The sequence below is a fragment of the Tamandua tetradactyla genome, chromosome 5 (assembly GCF_023851605.1).
Source record: "Tamandua tetradactyla isolate mTamTet1 chromosome 5, mTamTet1.pri, whole genome shotgun sequence".
Classification (NCBI taxonomy): domain Eukaryota; kingdom Metazoa; phylum Chordata; class Mammalia; order Pilosa; family Myrmecophagidae; genus Tamandua; species Tamandua tetradactyla.
Genome location: NC_135331.1, coordinates 28,603,149 through 28,621,763, shown reverse-complemented (window position 1 = coordinate 28,621,763; position 18,615 = coordinate 28,603,149). Strand labels below are relative to the sequence as shown.

General features: G+C 65.2%; 2 long non-coding RNA genes across 2 annotated transcripts; both read right to left on the bottom strand.

Annotated features, from left to right (window-relative positions):
- Positions 1–282: 282 nt before the first annotated feature.
- On the bottom strand, positions 283–2,656 carry LOC143682324 (uncharacterized). Its single transcript, XR_013175079.1, has 3 exons — positions 2,302–2,656; positions 1,451–1,637; positions 283–1,057 (listed from the first exon to the last, which is right to left on the bottom strand). It is a non-coding gene; the product is annotated as an uncharacterized LOC143682324 (long non-coding RNA).
- A 3,415-nt stretch (positions 2,657–6,071) lies between these two features.
- LOC143682323 (uncharacterized) lies at positions 6,072–7,773 on the bottom strand. Its single transcript, XR_013175078.1, has 3 exons — positions 7,555–7,773; positions 7,053–7,371; positions 6,072–6,309 (listed from the first exon to the last, which is right to left on the bottom strand). It is a non-coding gene; the product is annotated as an uncharacterized LOC143682323 (long non-coding RNA).
- Positions 7,774–18,615: the final 10,842 nt, after the last annotated feature.

Sequence of the window (18,615 nt, the reverse complement as noted above, 5' to 3'; positions counted from 1 at the left end):
AGAAAGTTAAAAAAAAAAAAGTCTGTCTTGTTTTTGTTTTTGATTTTTAATTTTTTAACTCAATACCCTGAAATAACCCTATCTCCTGAGATGTGCCCTAGTGGGTAGTCTGGGGCGTGCCCCCCACCCCCACCCTTCGACAGACTCCTCAAGGGTGCTTTGACCTCTGCTGGACATGGTCAAGACTTCTTGACCCTGGCGCTGACCCGGAATCCGGAGCCCCACACTCCTAGCCCCCACCCACACCCCGGCCGACATGGCCTGGCCTCGGAGCCCCTGGGTTGCAGCTGGGCCGGCAGCCCCAGGACCTGCGAGCCCCACCCCCGCAGGCGAGACACACCCCTCACGCCCATCTGCTCCGGGCAGCCTCAGCCCAGCGCCTCACATTCCTTCCGCCGCCCTCCCCCTAAGGGTACCGTGGAGCTGGCAGGGCCGAGGCTGCAGGCAAGCCACGCAGATGGGGCTCCCCAACCTTGGAGGAACGTTGAAACACGCGCTTGGGAGCCAGAGGGCAAGGAGAGGAGCTGGGGGGTCCAGCGGGGGGGCGCTTAGGCAACCCCCCACCCCCACCCCGGGCAGGGACCCTGGTGCGGAGGCCAGCCTGCAGTCACACCCAAGGGTAAAGCGGGAGGGGGCAGCGGGGCAGGAAGGGACCACGGCAGTACAGTGAGGTGTCCCCACCCCAGCCATGTGCTGCCAGCTGGTAGAGGCTGAAGGGCAAGCAACAGAGAGTGGACCTTGGGGCCCCTGTCGGGGGTGGGGGCAGTGAAGAGGCTGGAGGGGCAGTAGGAGGCAATGCCAGGTGCAGCCCAGAGGCTGGGGATAGGGGGGCTAATAATACAAAACCACTAAAACAGAGCCTGCGGTGGTTCTCCCAGCCTCAGACCCACCCCCCACTCCCCACCCCTGCCCCCAGGCCCAGGAGCCTCATTTGGGATCACCCCAGACCTCCCCAACTCTGCCTCGGCCTTCCAGGGAACCAGAAAGCTGCCTTGTGTTCTGCAAAAGTTCAAACCGTTTCTGACTTGAAAATGAACTCTTGCGTCCTGCAGACAACCTGATGCATAGAGAAGCCAAAAACCAAGAGTCACTGGTCTGAAATCCGGGCAGCCGGCCTGTTTTTTGTGCACGTGTGACACACCTGTGCACACACACACATACGTGCACAGACACGGGTGCCCCCTGCCCTACACCCACCCACATGCATGCATGTGCCTGCACACGTGTGCACACGCAGGCACACACACGGCGCTTCTTTGGAGCAGGCTGTGCGTGCATTATCTGGGAAGCACTCTCCTGGTGCTTAAAAAAAGGTCGTCGCGCTACACTTTTTCTCCAGGCCTTGTCTTCCCGTTATGAGCACGTCCTCCTCCTGATTTTCCTTCCCTCTCAGTGGTTGGCATCCCACTGGGGACCCCGCCCGCCCCTCCTCCCAGGGGAGCGGACTGACCTGGCATGGGGCCAGCGCAGGGACGCAGTGGGGTGCACTCCCTGCTGCCGGGCAGCTGTGATGCTCCCGGGAGGGCAAAGCCTTCAGCCTATCTGGCCTGCGGCCCGCAGTCCGGCCCCTGCTCCCGGCAAGGAAGGTAGGGGGTGGGATCGGAGCCCCAAAGAGGAGGTCAGGTCCCGGGGATTTTCTGGAGAGGCAGGATGAGGGGGCCCCAAGAAGTTAAGGGGTGCGGGGAGCTGGGTGTCTCCCTCCGGCCGCTGCTCCCTGCCCTCGGGAGGCCTCGCCCGTCCCCACGTGGGCCACCAGGGACCTCTGACCTGGCAGGCCACGTCGGGAGGGTGGGGGGCTCAGGCGCCGGGCTCTAGGGGTGCTAATTCCTGACCCAGCCTTCCCAAGCCCCTCCCACCTCAGGCCCCTCCCTAGGTCCCCAGGTCCTCAGGCTCCTCCCCCCAAGGTCCCATTCTCCCCAAGTCCCTCCCTCCTCGTGCCCCTCCCTCCCCAGTCCCCTCCTTCCCTAGGTCCCCACCTCCCCAAGCCCCTTCCTCCCCAGGTTCTGCCTCCCCCTTGATTCTCAGCCTCGGGTCTGCGCTGCGCAGCTCCCCCGAATCCCTACCTCCCTGCGTCCCAAATCCCTGCCCACCGCACGCAGCCCTCTCTCTCCTGCGTCCATCTCCCCGGGTCTCAGCATCCCAGGTCGCGCCTCTCCTGGATCCCCAGCACCCCCATTCCTCCCGGCTCCGCGCCCCACGGCATCCTCCCTGGGCCCAGGAGGCCAGGTGCGCTGGGCTCAGGTGGGTGCTGGGCTCCCGCCGGTCCACGACCCAGGTGTGAATCCCACTGTAAGTGCACACCTGTGCCCCTTGGCTGCGGCCGTCCGATTTCCGCTGGACTTGTGGCATGTCCTTAAGGTGGCTGCAGTTCATTTTTCACTCTGCAGGGTGCAGGGGTCTGCCATAAAGCTGACAGTGGGTGCTGCTGCGCCCTGCACGGGCCGGTCTTCACAGAGTGGGGCTGGGTGGTGAAGAGGCACCCCCCCCGGGGGGGTGAAGCGGGGAGGGGAGAGGGCAGGGAGCGGGACCCGCATTCAGGGTGCGCCCGGGGCCCACCCACCCCTGTCCCTGGGACCAAGAGGTGGGAGACACAGAGAGGGATGGCCGGAGGGGGAGGGACGTGGCCAAAGCTAACGCTGCCCCAGGGTGCCCCCCAACGCTGATCTCCCCCACCCACATTCGCTTCGTGACCTCGGGGAGGCAACCTCGCAGCTCTGAGCCCCCTCTCTCCCCTTCAGCCCCGAGGGACAGTGGTGGTGCCCCCAGCCTGTCCCCAGGACTGTGTCCTCAGACCTCGGGGTGCATGCCCGTATGCCTCTGTGCACCCCGTGCCTGGGGTCGGGCTGGGGTGGGGTTCCCCAGAGCCGCAGGGCTCGCGTGGCGGGAGGTGGTCAGCAGAGGGCAGCAGAGAGCGGCGGAGCCCAGTCCACCACCGAGCCCGCAGCCCGCGCCCCTCCGCGCCCATCCGCAGCCCTGCCTCTGGGGGCCTGGCGCCCTCTGAGAAGGAGGTGACAGATCGGGGTGCAGTCCCCTGACAAGCCTCTGCAAGGGGTATCGAGGCACACCCCAGGACACCCTGAGACCACACCCAATGCCTAGAGCTGCCAGCTGCTGTAGAGGGTCTGGGGCCCCCTCTACCAGCCCCCCACCATCATACACACACACATCTGGCCACTGGGGCTCCCCTGCAGCCTCTTGCTCCTCGCCAGCTCAGCATTTATCACTTCTCTCTGCCCTCTGCTACCCGTGGGCCACCTCCCTGCCCAGCCCCAGCCCCACCACCCCCCCCAGAGCCTGCACTCCCAGGCTCAGTGTCCCTGGGTCCCAGCATCCCACGTCCCCATCTGGGGAAGGGCCCCAGCAGGGAACACACGAGGGGTCCCCTGCCATGGGCGCCAACATTTCAGAGCAGCCACAGTCTGGCCTACCTGGGAACTCAGCAGCTCCAGGGGCTGACTTCTCTGCAGCCTTGGCCCACGGGAGGCCCTTGGGTCTCCCCAGCTGAGCTTGGTGCTCTGTGCATGCTCCAGTGACAAGGGGCTCACCCCTTCGAGGCTGCTGACCCTAGGACCCTTCTTCAAGAACCCGCTCACCCCCAGGGGCAGGTCCCTGAATTTGCATCACAGCGCCCCCACCCCATGAACTCCTCTGCTCCCTGCCCTCAACCCCTGGCCGGGTCTCCATCTGGGTCCCTCTTTTCTGGCCTCCTTCTCGGGTGACCGTGTCACACCTCGGCTATGATCAGGAGCTGCCTCTAATGGTGACATTCACATTCCTCAACGTTGGGGACCTGTGTGAACTCCCACTGGACACATTACGTGTCAGTTTGTCACACCCACTATTCCCCCGAAGACTTCCCCTCTCAGCAAATAGCACCCGTTAGTCAGTCCCAAGATGTAACCTTAATTTCCCTTGGTATACCTCACCTCCTCCTTTCTCCCCCCTCCACCAGTCACCTGCATTCCTCCTGGACAGAAGCCCCAGCGAAGCTCTCCTGGCCCCCTCCCACCCCTCTGACACCTCCCAGGCCACCTGCTGCACTTAGATCTGTGGCCTGTCTCAGACACTGCGAGGACCAGGTTGGTGCAGTGTGGGCAGAGCCCAGGATGGCAGGTCAGGTGGGGCTGGGGTGAGAGGTGCAGGCTGGAACAGCACAGCTAAGGTGCAGAACTGCCCCCTGAGCAAGCAGCACCTGAAGCCGGATCTCCCGTAAACCTTCCCAGTTACATTAGAGAACATGCTCCCTTCACCACCCACTGTTCCTTGGGGCTGAAGACACACTGCGGGTGCACCCACCACCCCCTCCTTTCCCCCCGCTCCCAACCCAGCCAAGACTCCATCCCGCATGCCAGGCAGGCTCCCGCTTCAGCATCTCTGCCCTTGCTCCACCCGCCCCTACCTGCAATCTGCTGGGAGTTCTGATCACTCTGCACCAACCCTCACACACACCTGACTTGGGAGGGTTGCACATCTCCCAGGTGGGAAGGTGAGTCTGCAAAGCAGTTGGCTGGGGGGTGGGAATTACCTGGGTTGATGTGACCTCAGAGCTTCTCCTCCCTCCTTGGCAGCGCACCATGCAGTTTCCGTGGGAAGGGGACCCAGGATTCACAGGAGAGCCACGGAGACATGCTGTGGAGCCGCGGAGAGCCACAGGGGGTCACAGAGAGCTGCAGGTGGGGAGAGGGTCATGAGAGTCATGGGGGACCACGGGAAAGCTACACTGTCCTGGAAGGAGGGGATGGCAGGGTGCCCTGCTGGGGAGCCCCGGGGTTTGCAGTGGAGGTTCCCACACATCTGGTGCCCCATCCATGACCACTGGGCAGCCCTGGTCCAGGCAACAGGGGCCCCAAGACCCCGAGACAGGGTCTCCCCACGCGGCAGTGCCCACTGAGGGCGGGACTCCCAGTGAGTGACATGGAGGCACCAGACGAGAGGGTCTCCTCAATTCCATAGGAAACAGTCTTTGGCCTCTGTCTTTGCCCAGTTAGGAAGGAGGCAGCTGGGGAGGGGGAGCGGCCACCGGTCCCCACGCCCCGCAGGACAGAAGGCGCCCACTCCTGTCCCCTGAGGAGGAGCCACTTTGAAGGCCAGCGGGGTTTTCTGAGATGGACAAGAGCAGGGACCTCCTGGGAGGTGGAGCAGGTGGGTGGGGCAGGGGTCCCAGCAAGGCCAGGCAGGGCGGGGGCCAGCATCGTTTCCCCTCCCCCACCCCCACCCCCACCCCCCACCGGGTTCCAAGGCCCCGGCTCAGCGGCCACTCCTGCTTCAGCTGCCTAGAAAACGACCCACCCCCACCCCGTGTGGCACCCAGTTTAGGGCGGGGGCATGGCCGGGCCCCAGAACAGCGACTGCACCCAGTGCACAGCCAGCCTCTGCCACCAGCCTGCCATCGGCCCTGTGGTTGGCAATCACCCACTTTCCCTGCAGCACCTGGCAGGGCCATGGCCACGTGGCCACCAGGGGCCCAGGTCCCAGCAGACTGGCTGGGGAAAGGGGACACCGGAGCACTGCCAGGGTATTGCAGGGCCGGGGGCTCTCTGGGGGTCCCTGAACCTCCAGGGAGAAGGAAATGCACCCCCATGCCTTCCACCCCAGCTTGCCTGGCTGGGCTGTCTCCCCACGCTGGCTGGCCCTGGCTGGCTGGCTCCACACCTCGCCCCGGGGGGCCAGTCACCCCTCAGTCCCCTCTGTCCCCAGGTCCACTCCCGACAGGAGCTCCAGGGAAGTGGGGCAGGCCCAGTACCCCACGTGCAGGCCAGGTGCTGGGCGAGCCACACTTTGGGAAGCTGCTGAGACCTCAGAACACACTTGCCCAGGGGCGGGGGCAGCCTCTGTCGTCCCAGTGAGTAAGTGACAGCCTGAAGCGTAGCGTTTTCAGGGACAGAGGCTCTTGGAAGTGAAATAAGCTTGATAATTAAGGGAAGCAACTGCCTGCTGCACACGAAACAGAATAAAATGCCACCTGCAGCAGTGCCATCTTTCTTGCTCACCAAAGGTCCCTTGGGTGCCTAAGGAGACCCCGCCTTCCCCTCCACCCCATCCCCGGGTCTCCTGGGCACCCTTGCCTGGTGTCTTTGAGGTCACCAAGGTCTCTGATCGATTCAGCTCCGTCCCTTCTTCTGTGGGGACCTTTGCACCCCAGTGGCGTGGAGAGCAGGCCCCAGGCATGCCCGGTGGGGACAAGTGGGTCGTGGTGGCATCATGGAGTCCCAACCCTTTTTGACCTCCTTGGGGGGTGCTGTGGTCATCCATGGGAGGTTGGCGTCAGGCTGGCCTGAGTTCTGTCTCTCCTGTCCTTGATTTCCTCAGCTGCCGAGTGGGTGCAAGGGTGGCATGAGGTACGAAGGTGTGCCCAGCAGGGGAGAGCCCTGGGTGGGGCTTATCCGTGCTTCCAGGAGACCCAGGAGAAGTGGGGTTCCGCCAGGCTGGAACCCTTGGCGGCTGCAGCCAGGATGTGCCGGCAACAGGATCCGGGGAGGGGGTGATGGCCTGGAAATGCCCTGCAGCTCCCTGGGCCCGAGCTAGGGTACCAGGGGCTGCCTGCCCACTTCTGTCAGCTCCCTCCTTCTGTATTAGCCCTCTCAGCCACCCCACCTCACACCTTCCAGAAGCTTCTCCCCTTCCCTCTCCCTTGGACCTTGCCTGGACCCCTGAGCCCTCCCTGCCTCCTGTGCTTCAGGGGAGACCACAGGGTTGAATGTATCAAACACCAAACTCCCTGGCTGGCAGCCACGCAAGGGGGAGGCACTGGGGAAGGGTCCGCTGGGGAGGATGGGGCAAGGGGAGGGTTGGTAGTGAGGGAGGAGGTGGGAGTGAGAGCAGCTGCCATCCCATAATGCCACTCTGTCCCCAGCATGCAGGTGCCTGGAGAGTCCGGGAGCTCCAAGGACAGCTGTCAGGCTCCAGGACATCCCCGCTCCCCAGCTCAGGGTGGGCTGGCCTGGCGTCCCCCACAAACCCCTCTCGGACCCCGTGGGCTGGCTCCTCTTGGGGACTCTGGGCCACCCCCACCTCGGTCCACCCCAGAGTGTCCGAAACGCGCCTGTGCTCACTGCATATGTGGGTGCGGAGCTTCTGGCTTGGTGCCCCCAATTTCACAGAATAGGGCCCAGTATGGAGCTTTACCGGGAAAGGGAATAAGGGCCAGCGGTGACACAGAAGGTTCAGGAAGTGGGTTTGCGAGGGGGGTGGGGTGGGGGTGGATAGCTGCCGTGGGGTGGCCGCACATCCCTTGCGCTCCTTGAAATCCGCCTCAGATTTGTGTGCAACTGGAATGAAATCTGTTCTGTGGTGGCTGTCACCGCCCTGCTTGCTGGGTCTTGGGTCAGAAGCCTCACCTGGCCCCTCTCGTGGAGCCCCAGGTGCAGTTTCCTGTAGGGAATGGGGATGTGGAGGGTGCAGGGTGAGTGCAGAGGGAAGGGGCTTGGGGTCTGATGGGGTCTGCAGGGGCAAGGGGTGTGGGGGCAGGTGGGGTCTGCACGGGGAGGGGTTTGGGGGCGGGTGGGGTCTGCAGGGGAAAGGGGCTTGGGGACGGGTGGGGTCTGGGGCGCGAACCCATGTAGGCGGGGCTTCAGGGACCACCGGGATCTCCCCAGAGGTGGCCAGGGCTGTGAGCGGCTGAGGGTCACCCCCACCCCTCGCTCAGTTGGGAGCCCACGGGGGTCGCTCCTCTGCCGTCGCGTCCTGACAGTGGGGGGGAGTTGGCGAGGCCCCAAGGGCCGGGCGAGGGATTTTGGCCCGGGGTCTGGTCGAGGCGTGGGTGCAGCCCGGCTCCCCGACACTGCCCCCAGAAATAAAAGACCCCTTCCCCCTGCGCCACCGCGCCGCCCCGGGGCCCTTTGTGCGCGCATCTCCATGGAGACGGGAGATTCAAAGGCCCGGCACTTCAAGGCTTCGCGCTTCTCCTGGTGGGGGAAGCGGGACCGTGGCCCCGGCTGCAGCGTGCGCCGCCTCCGCTCCCCCCACCCCGGGCCTGACGCCCCGCTCTGCTGGCTGCGCAGCCACCTTGTCTGAAGTTGGATATAATGAGGGAAACCGAGGCAAGGGCGGCCCTGGCCGGGGTCGGGACAGACCCTGCTCCCGCTTGTTTTCCTGGGACGTCCCCCCTCCCTGAGTCCCGGGTGCCCTCTGCAGGGCTCCCCCACCCACCCAGCCCAGTCGGCACAGGGCGCCGGTTTCTGGGTGAGCAACGGGGGGGGGGGGGGGTTGGGGGGGCTCCCTGAGTCACCCGGAGCGGACATTTGGGGCTCTGCTCTGCATCCCCGGGCTCCATTCCCACTTCTCATCTCATCATCTGCCCTTTAATCATCTCCTCCAACTCATGCGAGGAGAAAACGCGGCAGCAGAAGGTTGGAGAGACGCTGCCCGCCCCCACCCCCACCCCCACTCTCCCCCGAAGCGGCCCTCAGGGTTTGCCCTCAGGCTCACGGAGGCACTCAGGCTGTCCCGGGACAACTCAGCCTCAGTTTCTTCTCCCACAAAGCCTCCCGGGAACCCGGCTCTAGGCTGAACCTGGGAGCAGGACACCCCACTTCTTTGGGGAGCCTCCCAGGCTAATCCAACACCTGGCTAAACCACTGGCAGGGCCAGACAGGGGTCCCGTCCCCCACCCCTTCCTCCCCCCTGGGGAGGCATTGGGAGGGGCAGCAGGGCTGCTGGCTCTGAGAATCCCAGACACCCTCCCACCCGATGCCCTGTCCCACGGCAGCAGCTGGGGGCCCTGGCCCGGGACGGCACAGGTGGCAGCATGGCCCGGCCCTGGGAGCAGGCAACGCGTGGGGACACAAAGAAGCGGCCAGTGCCACTTGGCAGGCTGGCTGTCCAGCCCCTGCTGTCCTTTCCTTGTGGCCAGGCTGGGGGATCGGGTTTGGGGGACTCTCGTCTTTTTCCCAGAGTGGGTCTCTCTCCCAGAAGCATGCCAGAGGTCTGCCGGGTGGAGCGGTGGCTGCCTGGGCACTGGGCAGCTCCTGGCCGACCTAAAGCCCCTTCCCCAAAGGGCTCCCCACCTTCCGGGGTGCTAAGAGCGTGCCAGGTAGCTCATGACCCCAGTACAGGAGCGAGGGGGCAATGGAGAGTGCAGCCCTGCGAGGGTTAAAGGGTGCTGGCTCTGTGGAGGGCGTGCCCTTGGGCCCAAGAAGGGGGACCCCTGAACTGGGAAGGGAGGTTACAGGGGGCTTGGACCAGCCTGCCCAGATCTCCAGACCAGTGTCCCCACCAGCTGTCCTTTCTGGGTGACAAATGGAGAGAGGCTAGAGGGATAGGGGGGTCCAGCCGCCCCCAGCCACTATGGGAGGGGGCACCGGGGGAGTCCCATGTGCTCTGATGGCCTGGGAGTCAGGGGGAGGGGCTGGGCCACAGAGGTCCATCCCTCTGAGTCACATGCATGTGGGAATGCACGCAGTTCTGGGTGCAGGGTGGTCCCCATTGGGTCCGAGCCTAATCAGAGCTCCCACCGCGTCCCATCCATTCCCCTCCTGCCCCCAGGAGGATGTCCAAAGCGGGGGACAGAGGACAGGGGGGACAGTGCCCCCGGCAGTCCTGAAGATCGGCGCCAGAGGGTAAAACGTAGACATGTGAGCCCTCTAGCAGGGCCGTGGTCCCTGTGGGGTGCGGGAAGGGACTTCCACTGCCCTGCACCGGTACCCCGGATTTCCGCTCATGACCCGCCGCCCTCTGATTTTTACAGAAATGCTTTCTTGTGCAACAGCAAAGCTAGCTTAGAATGCCCACCTCCGCAGGCCTCAGTTTCCCAGTCAGTCACATCTTGCATTCTTGGGGCGTGTCCCTTACAAAGAATGAACTGGTACTGATGCATGGTTCTCAGCCCAAGGCCACCCTTTATTCAGGCTTCCTTCGCTTAGTTATATTGTTCCATTCCAGGATCTGTGGGATTTTAACCATCAACAGTCCCTAAGCAAGTGGGACAGCACATGGCCCACACTTCTGCTCCCTGCCCTAAGGCCATGGAGGTGGGGGGGGGGGAGTGGCTGCCGCAGGCCAGGCCATCCCCCCCTCCCTACCCCCGGCTCCATCTCCAATCCCGCCAGCCACTGCCCAGGGATTAGCCCGGACCCCACCCCAGAGCGGGCTTCCAAAGGGAGCTGCACCACCATCCGGGCTCAGTGTCGCCTCTCTTCCCTCTTGGGGACCCTCCTCCCCTGACACCATTCCCCCTGGCCTCCCTCTCCTGCTATGCAGGTCTCGCCTTATTTCACCATCAGGGAAACTGAGGCCAGAGGGACAAGGACACCGGGACTGGGACACAGCCTCTGCCCACTGCCTTGACGCAGCTGGGAGGCGACAGGGCCACGCGCCCGATGGGAGAATAATATGTCATCTCCTGCTTTGACGGGATCCCCAGACCTGGGGTGTGGAATCTTCTCCAGCCCCATCTCCAGCCCCCTCCCCCAGATTCCCAGGGCGTGACAGCCACCTCCAACAAACCCCTGCATTCCCCAGCAGCAGCCCCTGGGTGCTCAGAGACTTGTCCCTAAGAATGGCCGATGCTGTTCCACGCACAGGTGCCCAAGAGAAGCCCACCTTCTCTGCACCTGTGGGTAAGCCCCTCCCACCCATTCCACCTGTGTGTGTCCCTCATCCGTGCCTTGTGGGTGCCCCCCACCCCCCGAGCTGGGCCTCTACTTGTCCTCTCCCTCACCTGCCAGGGAGACTCGCCCACCTGGAGAGGGGAAACTGCATCTCGTAATTTCAGTTTGCGTCTTCTTTTCCTCATAATAAAAAGTCATTATATTTTGCAGAATATTTGTCATTGTGAAGTTAGGCAGGTTTTCATGGGTTGATTTCATGCACTTTGCCCATTTTTCTTACGGGCGACTGATCTTTTTCTTACTGATTTGTAAGACCTCATTACCTATACCCAAAATTGGCCCCCTGTGACATGAAATGAGTTACCGACACATCCACAATTTGTTGTTTATTTTTAATGTTTTTCTAAATTTTCTTCTCCACGTATCTGTTTTTCATTTTCACAAGGCTGAATGTAATCGTCTTTTATCTTATGGCTTCTGGGCTTCGTATAATTCTTAGAATTCTGCAAGATCATAGTTTATTTTTTTTTTCAATTCCAAGCTTTCTTCTAGTAGTTTCGAAGTTTCATTTTCACTTTTGAAACCTCCAGTCTATCTGAGACATATTCGAGGTAGGGATCTCAGGGTTTCTCCCAAATATCTATCTAACTGACCCAAGACCATGTCTTCATCGTAGATTTTCAATTGTTTATTGACTGGCCCATCTTTTCCCCCTGGTTTCGCCGGCCACTTGTCCTGTCTGCATTTGCGACTCTTTCTGTGCTTCCCTGACTGCCCATGGTTGTACTAATTATGTTTTTGCATCTGACACACCAGCCCCCCACCTCCCCTCAATCAGTAGAGGCTTAGTTTTAAAATGCCCTGGCTTTTTGATTTTGCTTATTCTTTCGTGTGAACTTTAGAAACTCTTTGGACGGGCCTCGGGATTCATTCAAAGAGTCCTGGGGAGGCTGGAGCTTCGGCAGGGCTGGGCGCTAGGTCTCGTGGGGCTTTGTGTCCCCCCCCACTCCTCCACCCCACTCCCACCCCTCCCTGAAATGAACAGGCTGGGGGAGGGGGGGGGAACCGCTGTCCAGGGTGCTGGTCTGGGGCCAGCCAAGGGAGTGGGAGCCACAGACTTGCTCTCAGGTGCCTTCTCCTGCCTAGGGGAAAGGGGGTGTGCGACACCCCTGCAAACACTCTCCTCGGCGCAAGCAGCACGGTGTGAGGTCCGAGTGGCTGGAGGCGCTGGGAGGGGCAGTGGGTGCTCGGGAGGCTGAGCCGGGGAGGACAGGAGAGCATCCAGAAACCCAGCCCTTGGCGGTAGGTGACGCGAGGGGCCCCAAAACCCCGCAAGGGGGGCTCCCCTTGCTCTTTCTTGGCCAGGTCCCCTCCTGGCAGTGTACCAGTCCTCTGGCTGAAAGGGACTGGTGAGGGGGTGTCACCGAGAGGGCAGGGGGTGGCAGACCCTGGAGGCCCAGCTGTGTGTGTGGGGGGGACCATATGGTGTGGCTGCTTCCCCGCGGGAGGCAGTGACAGGCCCAGGGGATCTGGGACTTCCAGGATGCGGGACCCGGGGCAGGGGTCTGATGAAGGGACGGGGCTAAGCTCAGTCACTGGGTGAAGGCTCTGCTGGCCCATGACTCCCCCCTCCCTGGGCTGGCAAAATGTGGGTGTCAGGTCGGAGGGTGCTATTCAGAGGCTGTGTCCCCCCACCTGCCTGACGGTGAGTCAGTCCCATGGAGCCCAGTGCCCAGGACAGGCTCTTCTCCTTGGGCTTCTCGGGTGTAGAATCCAGCCAAGGTTCCCCGGGTGGGTGGGTCAGAGCCAGCCCCCCAAGTGTTTGTCGAATGAATCATAGACCGAAGAGGAGCCTGAACGCAGGATAGGGGGCAGGGAGGAAGGCACGTGGGACCTCCGTGGTGCTGTTTGGGTGGGACCCCTGGACCCGGAGTGGAGCTGGACCTTCCCTGCTCTCTGCTGCTGGCCACCTGGGGGTCAGAGTGGCCCAGAGACAGGAACGGGGCAGACCCAGGAAGAACAGGCTGGACCGAAGTCTCAGGCTATGGTTGCATGAGCTTAGCAGGTGACCCTTCCCACCCTGGACTCAGAATACCCCCGCATCCGTCCACCAGGTACTCATGTCTCCTGGGCCTGGTTCTGACAGCCCGCCCCCACCCCGCGCCCTTCCCTGCCGACCCGGTTCTGACCGCCAGCAGGGCTCCTGGTGTGAACAGCAGCTCCGGATTTAGCCGTCACTGTCGGGTGGGTGGCTTTTGAAGGATCCGGGATCCCTTTGTGAGGCGGGGGAAGGCCGTGAATCCACAGCCGAAGCCTCGGGCTCTGCCGGGGACCGTGCCTTCTGGGAGTATTGTCCCCCACCCATCCCACAGGGACCCGAGTGTCCTGCCCACCACCAGCCCCCAGGCAGCCCTGACCTGGGGACTCGGCCTCGCCCTGGGAGCTGGGGGAGTGGCCGACCCAGCCCGGGAGCTCAGTCCAGGCCTCGGTCCTGTGCCTCCCTCCTCCCCCAGCCCCACACCACTTCACCCCACCCCTGCCCCATGACAGCATGCAGCCTGCCATGGCTGCTGCAGAAGCAGGGACGTGGAAGACAGGCTGGTGGGTCTCCCCAGATACCACCTGCCCCGGCTGGATCCCTGGGCCCTGGGAACAAGGCAGGAAGGAGCAGATTCATTCTGGCTTCACGGGCCCTGAAGTTGGGGGTGAGGGACAGCCTGAAATGAGGTTCTTAGGGGTGAGAGCAGAAGATCGGGCAGCCCTGAGGTTGGGGCAGGGGGACAGCGGGAGTGGGAGTGCTTTGGGGACGAGGGGCGGCCAGGAGGAGGGGCTGACGGGCCCCAGCCTCTGCTTCCCCATCTGGGGTGCCGGCACATGGCACCTCGCCACACAGCCGGGTACTGTGCTTAGCGGTCCTGGCACAGAGCCTCTCAGGCCCTGGGCAGGCCGCCACCCTCTCGGCGAGGGCAGATGGCAGCCGGCACCCCCCGGGGCCCCGGTGCTGGGAGGGTGGCAGGTGTGGTGGGAGCCAGCCTGCTGAGTGCCCTTCTGGCTTCCTTCCGGGTCCCCACCCCGTTTGCGGCCTCCGGGTTGCCCGCAGCGCATGCAGCTGGGACCTGTGTTCCCTCCAGGATGGAAGGAGCTGCCCGGAACCCTGCTAAGGGTCCACGGCCTCCCCCAGCCTGGTCCTCCCACCTACGTGTGGGGTGAGGGCAGCCCCCGCAGCCCGAGCCCACCTGGAGGTGCCCCATGTATGCCAGGTCTGGGGGAGGGGACAGCTGAGGGCAGAGCCCACTGCCCAGCTCCAGGGCCATTTGTCACCCTGGGACCAAGGGACTCAGACCACTGCTGCCCAAAAGGTCCATCATCTGTACACCCTTCTGGGGCCCCCCTCTGCCCTCAGCTGTCCAGCAAGACTGCGTGGGTGGCCGGGCAGGGAGGGGTGGTAGGGACACAGGGGTGGGGGTGCCCAGGGGCTCGGTCCCGGCTTCCCCCATGGAGGTCGCCCCCAGGACCTGGTGGCCCCCTTGACCAGAGGCCCCAGCCCCTTTCACACAAACACCCCCTACACACACACACAGGCCCATCACCAGCTAGCACTATCCTCCCTCCCCTGTCCTTTCCTTTTTCTGTGCAGCCCTGTCCCTGCCCACAGTGAGACTTGGCACCCACTCCCCAGGGCTGCAGCCTGAGAAGCCAGCAGTGCCCTGCTGGACGAGATGGAGCCCCCAGCACCCACCCTCACCCACCCAGCCAGCCGGCAACCAGGCTGTGGGCAGGCTCCCTCAAGCTTCCACCTCCAGGAAGGAGGGCGCTGGCCAGGGTGCTGATTGGGGTGGGGGGAAGTGATCTGTCTCGCAGACCCAGGGGGCAGTGGGAAGCTCCAACCCAGAACGGCCAGAAACAGCTGGTCTTGGTGGCTGGAGATAGCCCCGCTGCCAGCAGCATCGCCACCTACCCCTCAGCTGACCGTGCCTGGAAGTGTCACCATCAGCAGCTGCAGCAAGTCCAGGACCGGTCCTGGGTGCAGCCCCCGGGAGGGGTTAGCAGGCACGTGTCCTCCCCAGGCTGCCCTGGGACGCGAGACTGGACCAGCTGGGACCTCTGTATCACTGCCTTACCACCCACCAGCCCCAAACTCATCCGATGGGTGGTGCCACGAGACTTGTCACCCGGTGTGGGTGGCCCGGGGGAGAGACGGCTCGTGCCAGCCAGAGGACACGTGACAGGCCATAGACTGTTGCTGGCTCACTAGCTTGAGCCTCAGTTTCCCCATTTGTACAGGGAGGGGGGCATGCCTACCGCCTGGGCTGTGGAAAGAACACAAGGGTCTGCTGTAGGGGTGAGCCTGGTGGTACTTAGAGCCCAGCACCCACCAGGAGAAGTTGCAGGTGCCCGTTTCCTCCTGTGACGGCCCTCTCTCCTCAGGGGTGGCTCCACACCACAGTGACCTGGAATAAGGGGGACAGTGACAGAGCAGCCGAGCTGTGAGCAGGGCTGCAGCCGAGCAGCTGGGGGGCCGGGGCAAAAGGCTGGGGGGAGAGTGGGACCCTGGGCAGTGAGGCCCTGCATTCCAGGCCACAAGGCACAGCCCAGCACGGGCTCCCCGCTGGTCCCTGCCAAAGCTGCCCCATGCTCTCTGGGCTCAGTTAGGAGCTCTGGGGCTCAGGGATCCCCTGCTTTGCCTCAGTGAGGCCAGAGACCCTGGGCTCTGCTCACCTGTCTCATGCAGCCTCCACGGTCAGGGCTCCTTTGGGGGGTGGGGGGTGCGGCAGTGTGCAAAGAGCTTCCTTCAAATGAGGTCCCGCCACTGGCCAGGACGCTTCAGCCACCAGGGGTGGGGCTTGGGCTGTGACCTCTATGGGCAGGACAGGAGGCAGCTGGCTACACAAACCCCCCCCCCTGGGTAGGCTGGGAGGGGCCCGGGCCCAAGCCAGCAGGGACTGGGGGGCGCCTGACACCTAGGGCACCTGGGATGCACCCAGGAGATTATTTATGGCAAATACCAACACCCCCACCCCTTCCCAAGCAGGAGAGGAAGGTAGGGCACGTGTGCATGGCGCGTGGAGGGCTGTCTTGTGCTGGGTGGGGGTACTAAGAAGGCGAGCTCGGAGGGATCTCCGGGATTTGGAAGTCGCATTCTAAAAGGGGGAAGGGGTGGTGGGCGCCAATGGGGGTGGGGGCAGGACAGGGCCGGGGCCCCTCCCGGGGGGGAGGCGCAGAGAAGACCACAAAAACCGAGTCTCAGTTTTCGCACTGGCAAATGGGTCAGTCCAGCTCCAGCAAAGGGCAGCTGCTCACCGAGTCCCGGATTTAGCCGGGCTGGGGAACGGGTGGCCCGGGCCCAGCCTGCTGCGCCCCTCCGGGCCCCTGGCGTGCGGACCAGGGTCTAGCCCGCGGCCTCGGGAGTCCCCACCCCTCCGGGCCGCCACGCCCTGGGGCCCGCGGCTCCAGTCCGCCGCGGCCCGCCCACCGTTCCCGCGGCCGCCTGCAGGGGCCGCCGCCTCTTCAGGAACGCGCCGCCTTTGTCTGCGGCCGCGCGGCACCGGGGCGCACCGGGCGGGCCGCGAGCCTCCCGCGAGCGGGTCTGCGCGCCCCGGTGTCCGCCCCCCGCCCCCCCACCCTCGGCCCCGCCGCCCCGCGCCAGCCAGGCCCAGGTAAGCGCCCCGGCTGCCGGGAGGCCCCGCCCCCGGCCCCGCCCCGGCCACCGGGAGGCCCCGCCCCCGCCCCGCCCCAGCCGGCGGTGGAGGTGGCGGTGGCGGCGGCGGTGGGGTGGGGGGGTTGGGGAAGAACCGGGCGGATTCCTCGCGCGTCAAGCCACGTGATCCCATAAAACATTCATCCGCTCCCGGCCCGCGCCTCGAGCGCCCCGCCAGCCCGCGCCAGCCGCCCGCCCGGCCCCCCGCCCCGCCCGCCCCGCGCGCGCGTGCCCCCTCCTCGCGCCCCCCCGCGCCCCCGGCCCAGCGAGCCCAGCCCGATCGCAGCCCGCCAGCCGGCCGGAGGCGAGCGCGCCGAGCCTCGTCCCGCGGCCGGGCCGGGCCGGGCCGGGCCGGAGCGGCGGCGGCGGCGGCGGCGGCGGCGGCGGCTGGATGCGGCCCCGGCCGCGGGGCGGCTGCGCGTCCGCCGGCTCCGGAGCGACTTTCGGCCCCCGCCGCGGCCCGCCCGCCCCTTAAGATGAAGAGGGCGTTCGCCGGAGGTGAGTGGCCGCGCCCGAGCCCGCCCGCCGTGGGGAGGAGGGCTTGGGGTGGGGTGGGGGGCTGGGGTGGAGGGTGGGGGGCTGGGGTGGGGGGTGGGGACGGGCCCCTCCCGGAGCCGCGGGGCGCGCGTCCCAGGGCTGCCGGAGCAGGGGGAAGGGTCACCCGGCGGTCGCCGGCGCCACCGCAGTGCCGCGCCGGGCGGGGGCCGTTGGCGTCCCGGCCCCGGGAGGGCGGAGCCGGAGGCAGCAGGAAAAAGTTGCCGCTTCCCGGGAAAGTTGGCGGCGGCGGCGGCGGCGGCGGGGCTCGGGGCGGCGGGCCCGGGTGGCTCCGGGAGGCTGGGCCCGGGGGCCGGGCCCGGGGTGGAGGCAGCCGATGGAAGGGCGGGGTCCCGTCTCGGAGCGCCCCGGCCGCGAAGGGGTTAATGCTCGGGGTTTGTAGAAAGCGTGCGTCCCGGGCGGGGCTGGGGGGGGTCCCGACCCCCACCCCCACCCCTCTCCCACCCTGGGCGGTCGGAACTGGTCTCTGAACCGTCGGTTTTTCTGGGGTCAGGCCGCAGCGGGATGGACGCGGGAGTTGGCGGCAGAGGGCGTGGGGGGCGGGGCCATCCCAGCGCTGCACCCCCACCGCACCCCACCCCACCCCACCCCTGGGCGGCCGGTGGGAGGAGGTGGCTATGTGCCCCACCCCCCGCAGCCTGAGGGACTCCACGGGGCTTGACTGAGGTCGGGAGAGGCGATAGGGGTTGCAGCGCCCCCTCCCTGGACAGCATCAGTGAGACCCCTCCCCTAGCAGGTGTGAGGTCCCTGGAGGGGTCGGGAGGGGGCACCCCACCTGGACGATGCTCTCCAGGCGCCCCTCTCCCCACCCTGGCGGCTCTGCCCGTGTCCATGCTGCCGCAGGCTGCACACACGTTCCCTTGCACGTGCATGGAACGCACACTTGCACGCTGCGTGTGCACATGGGCTCCGGGGTGCACAGCCGTGTGTTCGCCCCCTGCCTACATGCCCACGGTCACACACGCCTGCACAGAGTCTGCCCGCTGCGGCCTCCACGCCTGGCACCTTGTCCGCCTTTGTGGGACCCACCACTGTGCCCATCCGCGGGAGTGGTGGGGAGGGTGGAGTCTGCATGCCGTGTGATCCCCCCCATCCAGGGGCAGGAATCCCATCTGCAGGGGCAGCCGCTGTACCACTGCCCGCCAGCCTCCCCCACCCCCACTGCCCCCAGAGTCTCCGTTTCACAACCCTTCCAGCCGAACGTGCGTGCGTGTGACTGTGTGTGCATCTCGGCCTGTGTCTGTGCACGTGGGGCTGTGTGTGCCTGTGGGCACAGCGCGGGTCTCTGGGTCTCACCGTCGGTGCCCGGCTCGCCCCATGGCCCAGTTCTGCTCACGCGGGTTGCAGAGACATCGGGAACCGTGTGGGGGCTGGTTCAAGGGGGTGGGGCGGTGCTCAGGGCATGAGGCCAGGGCCTCCCACGCCTCCCCAGGTGGGGTGCCATGCGGCCGAAGGAGGGGCTAGGGTCCTCCTGAGTGGGAGAGACCCTCCTCAAATCTCGGAGTCCACACCGCAATACTTACGGCAGGCTGGATGTCGGGTAGGGTGTGGCATGGCCACCAGCCCACGGACAGGTGTGTGTCCCCACTCTGTGGCCAGGGGGCTGTGCCTTGGCCGCTGATACAGGGTGACCTTGGGGAAGCCCGGCCTCAGGCATAGGTGGGCACTGAGGGGTCTGGGCCTTGGTGGGGGCAGGGTGGGACTAAGGGTGGCATGACCTGTGCTCATCTTAGCGATGAACACCCAGTCTGGGCTCGGGGGGGGCTTGAAGAGACCACCCCGCCTCCACCCCCACCCCAGCCACTGTCAGTGTCG